The 17720-nt window shown below is 37.0% G+C and overlaps 1 long non-coding RNA gene across 1 annotated transcript in view; it reads right to left on the reverse strand.

The window, feature by feature from the left end:
• LOC126761523 (uncharacterized) overlaps positions 1-17720 on the reverse strand; it is a 107251-nt gene that overhangs the window by 41278 nt on the left and 48253 nt on the right. The window contains exon 2 of the long non-coding RNA XR_007667371.1: positions 6712-7531. This is a non-coding gene — a long non-coding RNA (uncharacterized LOC126761523). The remainder of the gene's footprint in view (positions 1-6711; positions 7532-17720) is intronic.

Here is a 17720-nt window from a genome sequence, read left to right on the forward strand (position 1 = left end):
AAACGCTCACCAAATAGAATTTTTCGCGCAAACATATAAACATTTGGAAGTATCTACATAAGTGCCGCGCCACCACTCAAATAAAGGCAACAGCAAATTCGCATAGCCGTCCACGGAAATCTTTTCGCACACCAATTCGCATTAGCGCGGACCGTGCGAGCGTTCAGTGCAGTGAAGGCGCAGTTTCGGACGACATGCCGAACTTTTGGACGCCGCTGTGTTGTTGTTGATGCCGCATTTGTGTTGGCGTGGCGTGTGTTGCAAGTTGCTGTGCCTGTATTGTTGTTGCCTGCTGGCGGAAGCTGCATGTAAGCCTTTTTGCTATGCGGACATTTTGCATGCTAAGATTTTTGTTTGTTATTGTTGTTTTGGTGCAACAAAAACTAACTAGGTACATGCCACATGTTTGTTGTTGCTGTTGTCACATTCGAAAAAAATATTTTTATTGGTTTAACGCTTTTCAACTATTGCTGCCGCTATGCTCACCTTTAAAGTCGGCATCGGCACCTTCGCCACCACCACCATCGCCATTGCCACCGCGCGCGCCACCACCGCCATCATGCCTTCGCAGTCGTGTCAACATAATTAATTCTAACAAATTTCGCACAAAATCTATTGGTCGCAGTGCGCTCGTAATTCATGTGAACGCTTTTGTAACCGACCGCCATGCGACACACACACACACACACACACATTGATATTTGCCTACTTATTTTAGTGCTTACTTCATTGCTGGCTTCCTTTGACTGCCACCATTGACCTCCAGCTAATGCCAAAGCCAATAAGCCCGGCTATATGAGTGTGCCCGCCGTGACGGAGTTAGTTAGTGTAAGCTACTTGGTCGGCTTTTGCCGGCTAATGCTGCTATTCATGGCGTCGTATTGCTGGGTTGAAAAAAAAATTTAACCTAAGTGCCGCTTTGCATTTAACCCGCATTTTTATAACTTTATATTTCTATTTTTTATTGATTGCGAGCCGCGTGGAAACTGAACTGGAAGTTAATTCGTGAAAAATGCGGAAATGTGAAAGGAGCGGCAAAAGAAAGCTCAACAAGAAAATGTATGTATATATTTTAATTATAAGTATTTTTACATTAACTAGAAAAAAAATTGTTGTCAAGAAATTTCGGGATTATGAGTTTTTTATTTCGGGATTCCGAAATTATATAAGAAAATATAACAATTTATCATTTAGTCATTTTACGCTCACTAAAAAAGAGTTGCCAAATTTTTTAGAGATTATAATTTTTATTTTTTATTTTAAATAAAAAATATGTTGCTAAGAATTTTTGTGATTGTAATTTTTTTATTTCGGGATCCCGAAATTATTTTATTGTTTAGTTCGTCACTAAGATTATTGAAAGTATAATAATAAAAAGTAAGTCGAAGAGTTTCAGATTAGACATATTCAATTTCGGGATCCCGAAATTGCTTTTAATGAAATTTATATTACTATATATGTATGTATGTAGATTTTTATTTAAAAAAAATATACATATACATACATACTTACATATGTACATACATACATACATATATTAATTCTAAGTAATTTTACGTTAACAATTTAAATTAGTTAAAAATAGTACAAGATATACATATGAATGTATGTACATACATATTTTAAGTCGAGGAGTTTCGGGATTGCGTTCTCTAAATTTCGGTACCACGTAATATTTTTATAATATTAATATATATTATTAAATAAGTGGTTATTATGAAGAAAAGTTTAAGTAAAAAATATTCGGGATTGTTTCACAAAATGTCGGGATCCCGAAATCCGGTACGGAGATAATTAACTTTTAACACATTACATTAAACATATTTTATAACAAAATTTTAAAAATAACAAGATGAAAAATTTCGGGATTGTAGTCACAATTTTTCGGGATCCCTATTTTATTTTATAATTTTTATTTATTTCACTTTATAAATAATATAAATAATTAGTCGAACATTTTCAGTGTTGTAGTCACAAAATTTCGGGATTCCGAAATTCGGTTCGAGCATTATTAACGTTTAGTTCCACTGTGTTAAAGTAGCGTATACAAATTGCTGCGCTCTATGTGCATATGTATGTACAACCAGATTTCATCAGCAGTGTACATTTAGCAATAAAACAAGTAATTTCCTATCATTCATTGGTGGCGAAGGGCATAATTGGAAATGCAAGTCCAACTGTATATACGAGTGTGTAACATTGCAAAAACAAACACAACAGCGTCAGGTATACTCATCTAGAGTTGCATACTACAAAGTTCACGCCACATTGAAGGTCGGCGGATGTTGCGACATGCGGTGGCATGTGTTCACAGCTTCACGAATGCAATATTTGATTTCCGCGCCATTTTTTCTATACTCGCCACATCTCTCATTACCTCATTTGCAACGTGTTGCACACAATCACACATGCTGGCTGTATATGCGCGCTTGAAATGAGATCTCAATTTATTTTATTGCTTGTAATTTATGTGTTGCAATCAATATGCGTTCACTATTGTTTATGGAAATTAAGTTTTTCCGCTTGAACAGAGCGCCAAAAGGAAATAGATAAGTTATGTAATTGTGAAAAGGTGGAATGGTAAATAACTGCTATTGAAATTACAAATACAAATTGCTTTGCGAACGCAAAGGATAAAGGAAATTGAAAGATGTAAGGCAGAAGTTTATGGCTGAAGCTAAGGGAAGGGCGGCCTGTTAGGCTTTACAGTGGGATATGTCTACAAGTCAGTATTTGTTGTAAAGTAGAAATAATCTTGATGCATATGGAGTTAACGACATATATACATATATTCTGTAAGGAAAAAAACGACTCCAGTATTATTAACCAAATTGTGAGACCCTCGAATCAATATTTATACGTGAACCAAAAAATTGGATTGTTTTCCATAGCGAAAGACCGTCTTTGAAACGCTAACAGGGTTCTCTAAGTGATGTTCAATATAGAAACTTGTATGCTACCCGTAAAACTCTTCTAAAATTAAGTGCAAAACAACGACCCATCGATTGACTACCCTAGTTCTAGCACTAGACCTCGGTTGTACCTAGCTGAGCTGGTCGAGACCGCAAGATCCTTTCGGCTTACAGTAGAACGCAGGAGCTTTTCTGAATTACTTGCCATTAGCAAGGTTTATATTTCCGCAATCATAGGGGTTCTTATAGAACATCCTCCAAAAGGCATTCATGCGGTAAGACTAAAAATCTTAACGTACGTTAGTTAAAACTGTACGGAGGAAGGTGAGGTGGAAACAACCAGGTACTTTCTTCTGCTCTGTGCAGCCTTTGCATGACTGAGGTAGTTTTACCTTCGACGAATCAGGAGGCGTAACAGAAACAGATACTAGCCGTCTCATCATATTTATGATAGAATTCAAGCGCTTTGTCGATTTGTAAAGGTCTTATGATCTGATATACTATATACCAGTTTGAGATAATAAAATCTAACCTTAACTAACCTAACCACCGGAACCAACAGAACTTGACTCCATAAAGCTCCGACAAATCTGTTCCGAGTTTGAATTCGAGATTTCGATTACAGAATTGATAAGAAACCTCATGCTAATCATATCTGTCCGTCTCTCTTATTTTTACTTATCGATTACACTGACTGCCTTCTATCAAATGCAATCTAAGGCGCTCAAAATCTGGCGACACTTTTCCTCAACTCAACTTTTTATAATTCATAAAGGCCCAGCAGACGCTATAAACCCCAATTTATGTTTATAGAAAAAATCGCACCATTTTCTAAGCCCAAATTGTTAGCTATACATTTAGACTAGGTGCGTATTAACGGTACATTAAAAATCCCAAACACCTAAGTCGAAAGTCATAAAAATCGGCGAGAACAGCGTGTGTCCCGCCACCAGAAGCACTTTAGAGTGCTACTAAAAACGAAATTCCCTAAAAAAAAGACAAGAATTATAATTGAAGACAAACACAAAAATTCAATCAAACCGATATGCCACAATCAACACAACCGCTGTTTGGCGCAACACCAGCGCAATTATCGGCCAACAGCGCTGCAACGGCAACATAAGGCACAAACGGCAGTTATAAATTTTTCGTGGATCGTTGCGTTCTTACTTTGGTCACCAAAGCCATCAACACCACACTCATATCATCAAAAGATAAGGATCTGGCGATGAAGTATCGAAACGACAAAATTAAAAAGATGTCGATATGCGCGTCCGACCAGCTCAGAAATTGGTGAGCAGACGCGCGAGGCGTGAGCTGAGCACACCTATCAGACAGCGGCGCAAAAACGCAATAAACCCGCAACACTTCTGGTGGTCCAGCAAAGCTGAGCGCTACAGAGGCGGCACACGTTTGAATGTCGCTGCTGGCTGCGCCAAGTTGTTGTTGTTGTTTGTGCGTGGCGACGGTGACACTCGGCACAGTTGGGTTGCATTTTAATTGAATTCAAATTGACTATATTTCGTGTATAAAACTGCCGCAAGGAATAAAACGAAATCAATGCAAAGGAGACGAGCATTGCCACGCATTGTTGGCGAGGCAAGCATAAAACAGCCAACAAAAACAATGTGCGGGGGGAGAAAACATTTCAAGGAATTTATGTGGAATTTTAAAAGCCTGACACACTAAAATGTCAAACGGAACGAGCATGTGGGCCCAGACAGCAAAAGGGTGCGCATATGCTATACACATATACCCACACATACATTCAAGCATACACAATTATTTATATGGCAAGAGTGGCGGCTAGCAAAGGGCTTTACAAATCCAATGAAAGCGAAGCATATGGAAATCATTTCATTACGCCTCACACACATGCAACAAACAGTGAAAAATTTGTTTGTTGCAAGTTTGCGGTGTGCGACACATGCAGACTGCATGTCGGCCATATATACAACTTCAAAATACATATTTACATGTATGCAACCACTGGGATATGCGTCCAAACACCTACCTCTTTCGCTTTATAAATAGCTCTCTTATGCGCTGTGCGCCTGCGCAGACGCGTTGGAGTCACATGCGCTGTCCTATCTCTAGTTTATCCTTTATGCGCTACAATTCCGACATTAAGATTTAGATAATGCACTTACATACCCATACGTTTACGTACATGTTGCGTAGTCTTATGGCCACATTACACTAAATTATCGAATGCATAAATTTGGTTGGTCGGAAAAGAAATGTTAGCCGGTTCGGAAATCACCAGTCATTTGTGTGTAAATTCAAATTAAAAATTATTCTTTGTATAGCAAACAGTTTAAAATAATAAAGATAAACAAATTATGCTTAGTTTGTGGAGTGAACTGGTTGCACTACTTTGTGATAGGAAGGAAATGCTGTTAAATGTACTCCGGGACTATTTACAAGTAAATAGAACGAGTTTTCACTATGGAGCAAAAGGAGGGAAAGGAAAAAGATATAGCGCACTAATTGGTAAGGAAACGATGTTTTCTAATCCATTAGCAGCAAGTTAATTAACCGCAGTGTGCTCGCTAGCCTTTCAGGAAGAGATAAGAATTAAATAAAAATCGGTTTGAGGTATTATAACAGGTCAAGCTGCCTGACACAGAGCTGCCACTACTATAATTAAATCCATAAGATTTTTAGTGAGCGCTAACCTTCATAAAATAAAATCTGATATGGAAAGAGTTATGACCTCTGCTTTTTCATTGGCACTACTACCATTGGCTGGTATAGGCCGAGAACACAAAACTTCGCCACTTGCCTCTATCCTTTGTGAGGTCAGTACCTAAGGGCTTGAACAGTTTTAGTTCGAATTGGACCATTTTTTATGCATACGGTCAATTGCTTCTTGTTTTGTATTCTGTATAGTGAAAGTTTCAAATAGAATTTAGAAATCGTCCAATGGTCTGATTATGCCCATCTACGAACTTATAATTTTTTTTTTGTACCAAGGAACTCGCATACTAAGTTTCATCAAGATATCTCAATTATTACAGTTAACACAGACAGACGGACAGACAGACAGTCACCCGAAATTCAACTATTCTCGCCGTCCTGGCCATGTATACATATATAACCTTTTATCTAATGTGATTAGTTTCAGGTGAACAAAACTATTATACTCTGTAGCAAAAGGTAGCAAGAGTATAAAAATCTTTGATAATTATATTTTGAATTTGTTTAGACATAAGTTGTTACTAAAATTCCTTCAGATTGCGTGAAATGTTGCATACCCTATATATTTAATTCAAAAATGTATTATATTAATAATCAATGATATCACAAAACCTAAACATTTTCGTCTGCTATACAAAAGAAAATGTTTTCTAATTGTATAAATTCAAGAAAATTTAATTAAAATATTATTTGCACTTTCAGTTTGCTTAATATATTTTTTATATGTACATTAGAGCGGGTCGATTGACAGGGAGCCATAAAACAGAAAAAAAACGTGTGTGTGGGAAATTTTTTACGGCTGATTCTGAACAACTTTGCTTTAGGAATATGGGTCGAAAACTGTTTTTTAGGGATTTTAGAGATATCTCAAGGAATTTTAATTAATAGGTGCGATTTGGTATTATATTGATCATTTATCGGAATCATCAAGATCGGACAACTACATCATATACTATTTCCCACACAATTATTTAAATTTTTAAACACCATCTTAAAAATCGACCCGCTCTAATTTACATACAGACAGCAATGTATTGTAAACAAAAATAAATTGTACATATGTATATATAAATTTGAAATAACTTGGTTACAAACTCACCCTTTCTAAACATGCCTTGGCTACGTATACATATGTATTACACGACGCGCTTTTTTTTATAAAACTATCGCACTTAATACCCGACACACGCGACGCAAGCGAACCGAGAACCGCACAAAATACCGACGCACATTCTACACACACTCACGAACTAACCCGAATACTCACTTAAGGTATTTGCACCATACTATATATTCATAATTTCGAGGAATATAACGCACTACGACTTTCACGACACTATTTTTTGCATTTATTAACGATTCTAACTTTATTTTAAATAAAAACACAATTTAAGAAATACTTTTTACTAATTTTAACAAATATTCGCGACTTCAGTCCAGCATCCCGTGTGCTCTCACTCACTACCACTTGTAACTAATATTGCATTCCTCAATTGGAATTATTCAGTTGATTTCCCTTAATTTCGCATTCCAGTATTCTCGAAAATTCGAAAATTCGAAACTCTTCTTAGATCTGTCACAACTATTGATTAACTATTATTATATGCATAATATTTCAAGGTCAGCTTCGATGTTCGAACATTAAAAATTCGCAACAACAATGCACACAATCAAAGCGTCACTCATTTCCATTTCTCAATGATGCGCATGCAGCTAATATCCCTCCGGAGCACACAGCTTAGTCATGTACTTAGGAATGTATGAGTGTGTGTATGCGAGCCCTTTGCACAGCATTCATTTACAGGTGTAACATTGATTGAAGTAAGAACGCATAGCTGATGAAGAGAGCTTTCAAAGCGCAAGTGAACTTATGGAAATGCAATGGTGCTGGAAGTTCTGCCGTCTCAGATTTAGGATGCCTGTTGGAAAGAAATGTTAAGAGATCAAAATTTTAGTGAAGTTAAGACCTTAATATTATTTTATGTAAAATACCATTACATGAAAGGAGAATGAATTTAATTATTTTATACAGTAGGAGAGAATTATGTATAATAATGAGAACTACATACATAAATACTGAGATAATACCTAAAAAGAAGAGTAAGTGTATAATAAAATGTAAGAATATACTAAAATTAGAATTCTATAAGGAGGCCACTGAGCTTTCGCAAAGCAAAAAGAGACTGAAAAAGAAAGAGGGAAAGATATTTTGTGCTTCAGAATGGGTCTAAGTAATAGGTCTTATTAAAAGGTGAGATTTAAAAATAGCTGAATATGTGAGAATTACTTCATAGCTTGCAATATTCAATAAGAAAAGCCAAAAAGATCAGCTAATCAGAGATAGTAATCATTAGTGTTAAAAAAAATCATCATCATGATCGATGTAAGCCTTTGAACTTGATCTTAGTCATATTTATCATTTGTCCTTGTCTAGTTTCAGCTGAGAAAATAGATATCTATGCCGAAATCAAATTTTACCTAATAGCTGCATTAACCAACTTTTCTACCAACACATGTCCTTTGATTTACTGCTTTTGTATTTGAAACAAAATCCTGCTACGAATTCACTGTATTTCTAAAAAATCATTATAATTCAAGGAAGTATCCTGAGAATTTATCCAAACCTACTTGAAAATTCAAGCACACTCATTTCGGCCACCATTAATCACAACTAATATACCCATTTGGCTGAGCAATTTATTTCGCCACTTCCGCTATCAATAATCTAATAAGCAGATTGATAACCGCCACATAGAAAACTCCTAGAAATATGCTGATAATCTGAAATAAAAACCCATTAGCCAAATCAATTGCTGGCATCTCTTCAGCACCAGTGTGATTTATAGCGCAGTTAGCTAACGGTTTTAGCTAACTCAATTCAATTTCTATGCGTCCTTGAGGCGTAGAAAGGAAGTGCGCTTTTTATACCCCTCAACGTATTGATTTATAGTATTAAAGACTGATGGAGTTTTTGCTAAAATTTTAAGTATAGTAATGTTTTCTTTTTTAAGTTCAGTTATCAATACATACATATGTTCAGATTGAATTACTTTCGAGAATTGAAAATCGAAAAGGGGCGAGATCTCTCGGACCGGTAAATGAAAGGATAATGCGAATTATATTTTCAAGGCAAACCAATTTTAAAAATAAATTGTACTTGTATTTGTCTTAGTAATGGTTTTGGTAATGGCATTAGTAATCTCATTCCGATTTTTATTGTAGTAATGGTAATCGTATCAGTAATTGTTTTAAGTTAGGTCTTGGCATTCCTAATCGTAATCATAACCTAAGCTATGTAAATATATGTGGTATTTTAATGGTATAGAAATCCTTATAGGTTAGGTATGGGAGTTCGTACTGGTAATGGTAAGTTAAAAACCATATTTTGGATTGGATAGATAACCCCTAAAACAGTAATGATTGGACAAAATTTTATATTTTACCATATCTCCATATTCGGAATAGATTGGTATTATACTGGTATTTATAAAGGTAATGGAAAAGTAGTTGTACTGGAAATAGTAAAGCAAATAGAATAGTAATGGTTAGGTAAATAATTATATTTTATCTTCCATTTCCGCAATAATACGAGTAATGGTTTAGTAATGGTAAAGTAATTATAATGCCATTACTCATTATTAGGCCAAAAATATATATTGTGTTTGCCACATTTGTAATATTACTAGTATTGGTAATGGTAATGGCAAAGAAATTGTACATAGAAGATTACTGGTAAAGTAATTATACTTGGAATAGTATTTCGATTAGGATAAGAAAAATTGTAAATTTTATTTTACATATTTGTAATAATTCCAGTATTTGTATTGATAATGGTAAAGTAATTGTAATGGGAATATAATAGTGAATAAAAGTAATGGTATGACAAAAAATTTTATTTAATCCTCCCTATGCGCTATAATACCTGTAATGGTAATGTTAATAGTAATGTTAAAGTAAGCTTACTTGGAACAGCATTGCGAATAAAAGTAATGATTAAGCAACTAATATATTTTCCATAATAGCAGTATTGGTAATAGTAATGGTAATGGTAAACTAATTGTGCTTGGAATAGTATTGCTAGGAAAAGAGTAAACATTAGAAGAAAACTATATTTAATTTTCCATATTTTTAATAATACCAATATTGGTAATAGTAATGGTAATGGTATAGTAATTGTGCTTGGAATAGTAATGCTGGAAAAGTGGTGATTAGACGAAAGACATAACTAATCTTTCCTATTTGGAAAAATATTAGTACTTGTAATGGCAATAGCAAGTATTGGTAATAGTAATGGTAATGGTATAGTAATTGTACTTGGAATAGTAATGCTGGAAAAGTAGTGATTAGACGAAAAATATAACTAATTTTGCTTATTTGAAATAATATTAGTATTGATAATGGTAATGGTAATAGCAAGTATTGGTAATAGTAATGGTAATGGTTTAGTAATTGTACTAGAAAAAGTAATGCTGGACAAGTACTGATTAGACAAAAAATATAACTAATTTTTCATATTTGGTACAATATAAGTATTGGTAATGGTAATGGCAATCGCAATGGTATTTAAATGTATATTAGGCATAGTAATGATTTATAATAGCACTAGCAATAAAAGTGAAATTATTAAAAATTATTTATATCTCATTTGTTTTTAAATTTCCGGCGTGATCGCAGCCTGTGACGTTCTTAACCATTTTATCACATCACAGTACTGCATAACTTACTTGCATAATTGATTAGTGCAAGTTGAGCAAGCAGCATTCGACTTGTCTATCGGATATCCTTCTTTTAAATTTACGAGTACTTCTTTGTACAAATGTGTGCGTGTCTCTGAGTTTTTAATATGTAGAACGGCGCACAAGAGCTGTCAATTGAAGAAAAGTGCAATATGTGAGAAGAAATCTACACATAGTCATACACATACCTATAAGTATAAGAGCTGTCAATTGGTATGCTTTATACCAATACAACGTCAATTGCACTAGTCCGCAGGCATCTCCTCTTAAAACTAGCACTCGCATGCACACGTGTTGCTCCTTCCAACACTTGCCACATTGGCATGCCGCTCACGTACACAGCCGCCGGGCGCACATTGTCATTTATTTGCTAACTTAAGATTTGCTTTTAAACAATTTCCTTGTTGCGTTTTAGAGCATTTCCTCCGTGATATTGCCATTAACCTACCGCATAACATATTTTCAATTTCTCACTATACGCGCTGCTCTATGGTGTATGGTGTTGAGCTTGACTGGTGTGTCTTAGCCCCGCGCCTCGCGCTCGTCTGCTTGACTCGTGGTTGTGTATTAGTTGCCAGCAACAAAAACAACAGGAACTTCATCAAAGACATTTTACCATATTTCACCTGCGCGCAATGAGCTAAACGAGTCAGCAGCGTCGCTGCCAGATTGCAGAGTGGAAACTGAAGTCGCGTCGAATATGCCAAAGTGGCTATTTGATATCTTCAGTTGCACAATTTTACGCCATCTTCCTGCTTTCTTTTTTGGCCGCCAACTACTTAGCAGTCAGCCACAAGCATCGCAGACGGTGTTGCGGCATGCCGTACGTGCTTGTAGCAAGTGTGAAAGGGTGTATGCCGCTCACCTGGTGGTGTGGCGTATGGCTGCTGCACAGAAATTCTCAATTTTTTCGCGTCCTTATAGCTGTGTGTACATCCTTCGCTGTGGTAATGGATGTTAGTAATTTTCTAAAGGATTTCTTACCAACCTCAGCCAGCAGCTAAATGGCTGTAAGAGGAAGCCGACAAGCATTTCGTAGGTATTACGTTATGTGCAACGTGCCGCCACGTTCGCAACGTGTGTTGGCGCGGTAGCGCTCATGTTGTTGTAGAAAAATTGAATATTCTGTTCAAAAATTGTGGATTTCTACGAAGTTGAGATCATAAATTTTCGACTGTTGCAAGTCTCCGCTTGCCAATAACTGCTGAGAAAGCAAGAAGGGTCGGTAAATGGATGATAGTTGTTAATTCAGCTGATAAAGTAAAGTCACAGACTGCGAGTTTCATTTTTAAAGACTTTCTGCTCGTATTGGAACCTAGTTCGTCTAAAAAAGCTACCTCATCTTTATGCCAACACACCGTGAGTTCTTCATTAGAGCAGACGATAGGCACACCTTAGGAATTCTGGCCGAGTGCACTCAACTTTTTTCCTCTACAAGAGAGTTTCTCTATATATAGTCTTTCGAAAGCGCAAAAGGCATACTTTTTTCTATCCTTGTTCAGATCTAAAACCGGCTGTGAGGACAACAAACCGTCTTTCTCTGCCACTCACAGTACCTGTTTATAGTAACTGTACCTGAATCAAACCCAGTAACTACCGAATAGAAACCACTATTACTGAAAGAAAATTTGAGTTTTGGTTATAAAATGGTTATAATTTTGGTTATAATTTGGTTATAAAACGGTTATAATATTGGTTATATATTGGTTATAGTCGGTTATATATATGGTTATAAATTGGTTATATCTGAAAGCGGCAGCTGAAAATTAATGCTACATATATTTAACATGATGTAGCGAATCGTAAGCAATAAAAAAATCAATTTCGATTTTTTTGATGATACGTTGCTTTGCATTTTAGGTGACGATTTACTGTTATACTGGAAGTATTTTTTTAAAGCTAACCTAATTTAAGGGGAATAAAATTGTGTAAATAATTTTTTTTTTATTTTTTTTTATGTTTTTTTTTTGTACATGCCACAAGATTAATTTCTTGAGCTTACTTCTGGCGCGAACTTGTACTACTTTTTCAGCGATAAAACTGTCTGCTCAAATAGCAAGCCCATCACTCTTTCTAAGCAACTTACGCACAAGGCACACGCACTCAAGTGAACGCGGATATACGCACATATGTATGTATATATGTATATCTAAGCATAAAATTGACTAGCCATTTGCGCCCCACTCACGTAACACCTTTAACCGAATTAAAAATCAGTTAATCAACGAAAAAAAAATATATATATCCAGAGCTTACAGTTAAAGAATCAAAGTTTGTTTTAAAAGTAAAATAAAATTCGAGCAAAAGTTAAAAACAGACGAAAGAGCGTAGTTTTTATTTTATTTTATTATTTTCTCAGTTTTTCACCCGCTCACTTTTTTATTGCCGCAATTCTGTTTCGGATAGCCGCTCGAGTGACCGCAATAACCATAAATATTACGAAGCACTAAAGCATTGACATTCAATCCACTTAGTTGCCACCAAAAGTTGTTATTGTTTGTATGCATGCAGTGTGTAGTGTGTGGTAGTAGGGCGGTCATTAATTGTGGCAACAACACGGCTGCAGCGACTTAAAAGTGTTGTGGTAAATACATAACTGATACATACCCAAATGCTTACGTTCACACACAAACCTATATACATATGTACATATATACATATATGTATGTATAAGCTAGCTTGTTGTTCTGTGAGGCGTCATTTATTGCCACAATCACGCGCTGCTTTTGTTGTAGCCAACAGCCATTTGGTCGCTTAAATTTCTACTCTAAATATGCGCATTAGTGGGTACATGTATCGCATAAATTCACGAAATTAACCGAAAATCGTGTAGTGCATGAAACTGAGCTTTGCTGGCCTTAATGGCAGCTGGTGTTGTGGGAGTTGTTGGCTTAATGTTTTAATTATTGTTCTTATAACGGCATGGTAAATAAATACTTTAAAGAAATGTCAAATAAATAAGCTCAAAATCGATTTTTCAGTGACCTTTTCCCAAGCTTAAGCTGCGGCTTTCTTTTGGTGTAGTAAACGTAAGAGATTTGTGAGAATATCGTCTGAAGCGTATACAAATGATATCTACTTCCAACCTCTAGAAAATGGAGTAGAGCATGTCCCCTCCGGTATTATAACGCAGGACAAACTATTTTGGGCACTTAACGGCTCCCAATTGTTTAAATTCGCTTGTATGGACGCTTTTTTCCCAGCTATATTGCGGAACGTATCAACAGTCTCGGCTACTTAAGGCTTGACTATGGTCTATTCTTTGGTGAGACGATCATATTCATAGTGAGTGTGGATCATATTCATACCAAAGGCGGAGAAAGGAGTCCCCTTTTATTCGGAAAAATGTAGACCAATCAATCGAACCTCATTCCTTCAGAAGACACTCGGAAGATTCTAGATGCCTACATTAGGGAAAATATTCTTATAAGTTAAACTGCGAAGGGTAGACCGACTAAGACTGCACTACATTCGTTGACCTTAAATATTAGCAAAGCTTTGGAGCATAAGGAATATGCCTGGGGCTGCAGAACTCTGCCAACGAAGCTACCACCATTACCGCAATCGTCGGTTCTTCGAAATGAAAACGGATCAGCAACAAACCTGGATTTTCATGAGGCAAAGGACTGTGAGCTCGGTTGTATTCCAGATCAAAAATTACTTCCTTTTAAACTAGTAAAGCTCGAATAGTTATAATATAGGTCGAAAATCGGTCTAAAGACCAGTTTGTCAATATCGGCCAGTATTAGGTTGGGTAAGCTTAAAAGATCGATCCAAAAACGGCTTCCAGTTGGACAGATCGTCCATTGTGATACCTAAATACTCCTGAGTATTGCTCGAAGCTACCATAGAAAGCGCTTTGAACATGCCACAGATTAGTTGAACTGGCGAATATCGCTTCCGTCTACTTCATCAGGCTTGCTGAAGATATAACTGTCAAGACATTTAAACTTTAGTCTTGCAAAAACTGAAAAATGGAGTAGAAAATGCCTGGATGTTGCAACCTTTACTTCCTCCATATAACTTTGACAGTTCGAGGTCGGTTATATTCTTTCGTTATAAAATTAACTTGAGTACCACAGAACCTATTAAGCTTTACTTGGATTTGGCAATACTTTCCAGCAAAGCGACCGCTTTCAATCGCCATCCGAACGGGTACAGGCACAGATCGCACAATGACTTAAGAATCACAATCACTTAAGAATCCTACACTTTCCAATCAAGCACGAAATTATATTTCATCGCATTTGCAATTAGCTACCGGGACTTAAAGCAAACAAAAAACGAATTACCGATGTCTACGATAATTATCGACTTCCAATCAAAGGTATTTCAAACTCGTACTAGTTGCAATGCGAAGAGAGAGGGGGTTGCCTATAACCTAATGCCATATCTCGCGCAATCAGCTAACGGTTCAACTTGCACTAAGCTAACTGGGTTCTATATGTAATTGTGTTTGTGTTTGTGTGGGCATTAGAGCGGGTTAATTTACAGGAATACAACTGTACAACTTTGCCTGAGAGACCAAGGATCTAAACCGGGTTTGGAGCGCGCGATTGTTGGACGAAATTTATTGGGGATCATAAAAATTTGTTCATCAGGTTTTGAGATATCAAAATGAAAATTAATACGCAGGAGCATTTGATAATATATTCATTGTTAATCGGAATCCGTCAGATCGGACAACTATGGTAAGCTACATATCTCCCATACAATCGATCATTCTGTTTTTTAAAATTCGCCTTAAAAATCGAGGGCTCGAAGGTTTTAGACTGGCTTTGTCTACATAGTCTCTAAGGCAAAGGAATCATTCAGTTCCCACGACAGTCGGGTCTCCAACAACAACAAAGTTGTACAGAATTGTCCTTAAAACATTTCCCGCAAACGCGATTTTATGGTAAAAATAGACCCGCTCTAATGTACACACACACACTCATATATACCTATTGGCGTTTGCATGTGAGTATTATCTCGGGTTTCAACAAAAAATCTCATCGATTATCAGCAACACTTCTAATAGTTGTTAACGTTGTTGTTTTTAATGAAACAACATAGCACATGTAGCATGCAGCAAGCGGCATTAACGTGCCACAGCGCGTCCAAAGCAAAAGGTGCGAAGAAAAACCAGCAGCAGGCAGCGTGATGTTGCGCGCGTTGCAACAACGAAATGCCATTTGCATACACGTACTCGCTTGTATGTATGGTTTAGCGCGTCGCCGCTGCCGCTATTTCGTCGTGGCAGTCTGCCGCATGCAACAGGCGCACTAAATTACAATCAAATCAGGCAATTCATTGCAATTACCACCTCAGCAACACATTACCACAAATTGCCGTCTGGCGCTACACTGCGCCTTTTGTTGTTTGTGTTGCTGTTGCAACACTGGCTGCTGCTCGGCGCTGTTGCAGCCAGCATTCGCGCTCAAGGTGGCGGCTTTTCGGCGCTCACTATAGAAGTTGCAGATGGCAGCGCAAGATAAGCGTGGTTGCAAGCAATTTTTTCGCTGCAACAACAGCAGCAAGCACACACACAGACACGCAAGCATATGACGCTTGTCGCTGGTATTGATTGAATATATTGTTTTTAGCCGGTGCGTATGTGTTGCAAGTTGAACATTAACAACATTAGAACGCGTCTGCTGGGTCAAATGCAACACAAACCAGCAACAACAGCAACAACAACAATAATAAGAGCCGCTTGCCTGCATTGCCAAGTGCATAACATTGTAGTTGCACGTATTTCTTGTTCTTGCCGCTTGTTATTTTAATGTACGCTTCCTTACGTGTTTGCTGCCGTCCGCGCTGCTGCCAAGCTATGCTGTGGCATGCCGTGCTATGCAAGTGGCGATGCGATTGTCGCGATTGCGATTACGCTGGCGATAATGCGCCGCTGCAAAAGCGCGCTGTTATCAACGTGCGCGCATCTGACGCATGTACTTGTGGCACAAAAACACAAGCACAGTTGAAAACATGTTTACCCACATACACATGTACATTTGTATGTATTTATGTGCAGATATATATCTGCCAAACAAGCTACAACAAAAGCAAGTGCCGCGCGGCAAGGCTACTCTACTTCACACGCATGCAGGCCGCTTGCCGTGTATGTATGAATGTGTGTATATAAATTTGTTTTTATTTGATTACACTTTACAAGTGTAAATTTGTCGATCTTACTTCTGCCGTGGCTTTATTTGTATACACATTAATATTTATTTATATTGTGGCCTGTGTGGCAAGTTCAAAAGTTGCGCACACGCGTAAGCGCACAAGATACACTGCCGCAGATAAGCAGTTATCTTGATAAAGCAAACCAAAACAAGAGCCACAAACAATATATAAATACAAGCAGTTGAAATTGCAACAATAACAACAACAAGATTTGTCTTGTAGAATACCTTACACGGTTACAAAGAGCAGTTAAACCAATAAAGCGCGCTGGTGTACTGTGGCAATGTCTTTGTTGTTGCAAATCTGGTTATCTCTCTTCCTCAATTAGGCGAGTAATCATAACAGGTCAAATGAAAAGTTATTTGACACATAGATGACGCTACTAGAACTAAATCTGCATGATTTTTAGTTAGCCCTAACCTTCAAAAGACGCTTGTAAGAGTTTGACAGCTGTCAGACCATTCGTTCGTAAATTCTATCATTTTGAGTGAGGCAACTTTCGTTATTATGAAAAAAATTGATAAAAAGGAATTTCACGCGTTGATAAAAATTGCCTTTTGGAGAGGAAAAATACTGTTGAATCCAAAAATTGCTTGACTATGAGTTTCTGGACACTTTTACAAGAAAAACAGCTATCAAGGAATGTTATGCTAAGTTTAGACGTGGCGAAATGAGCACCGATGACGATAAAGACAGTGGTCGCCCAAAAGCTGTTGTTACCAACGAAAACATCAGAAAAGTCCACAAAATAATTTTGGATGACCGTAAAGTGAAGTTGTTCGAGATAGTAGGCACTCTAAAGTTATCAACTTAATATGAACATCATATCATTCACGAATATTTGGGTAGGAAAAAGCTCTGCACAAAATGAGTGCCGCGCGAGCTCACTTTTGACCGAAAACAACGACGAGTTGATGATTCGGGGCAGTGTTTGAAGAAGTTGAAGCGTAATAAACTCCAATTTTGCGTCGATTTGTGATAACGGATGAAACATGGCTACATAATTCTACTCCGAAGTCCAATCACCAGTCATAAGAGAGGACCGTATGCAATAAACCCGCTCCAAAACGTGGAAAAACGCAACAGTCGGCTGGCAAAGTTATAGGTAAACTGTCTGTATTTGGGTAATATGTCCCAGCAAGTGAAGGTGCTAAATCTTGAAATACCACTGGCTCTTCTCCCAAGAGACAGCATTACCAAAAGG

Source organism: Bactrocera neohumeralis, chromosome 6 (genome assembly GCF_024586455.1).
Source record: "Bactrocera neohumeralis isolate Rockhampton chromosome 6, APGP_CSIRO_Bneo_wtdbg2-racon-allhic-juicebox.fasta_v2, whole genome shotgun sequence".
Classification (NCBI taxonomy): domain Eukaryota; kingdom Metazoa; phylum Arthropoda; class Insecta; order Diptera; family Tephritidae; genus Bactrocera; species Bactrocera neohumeralis.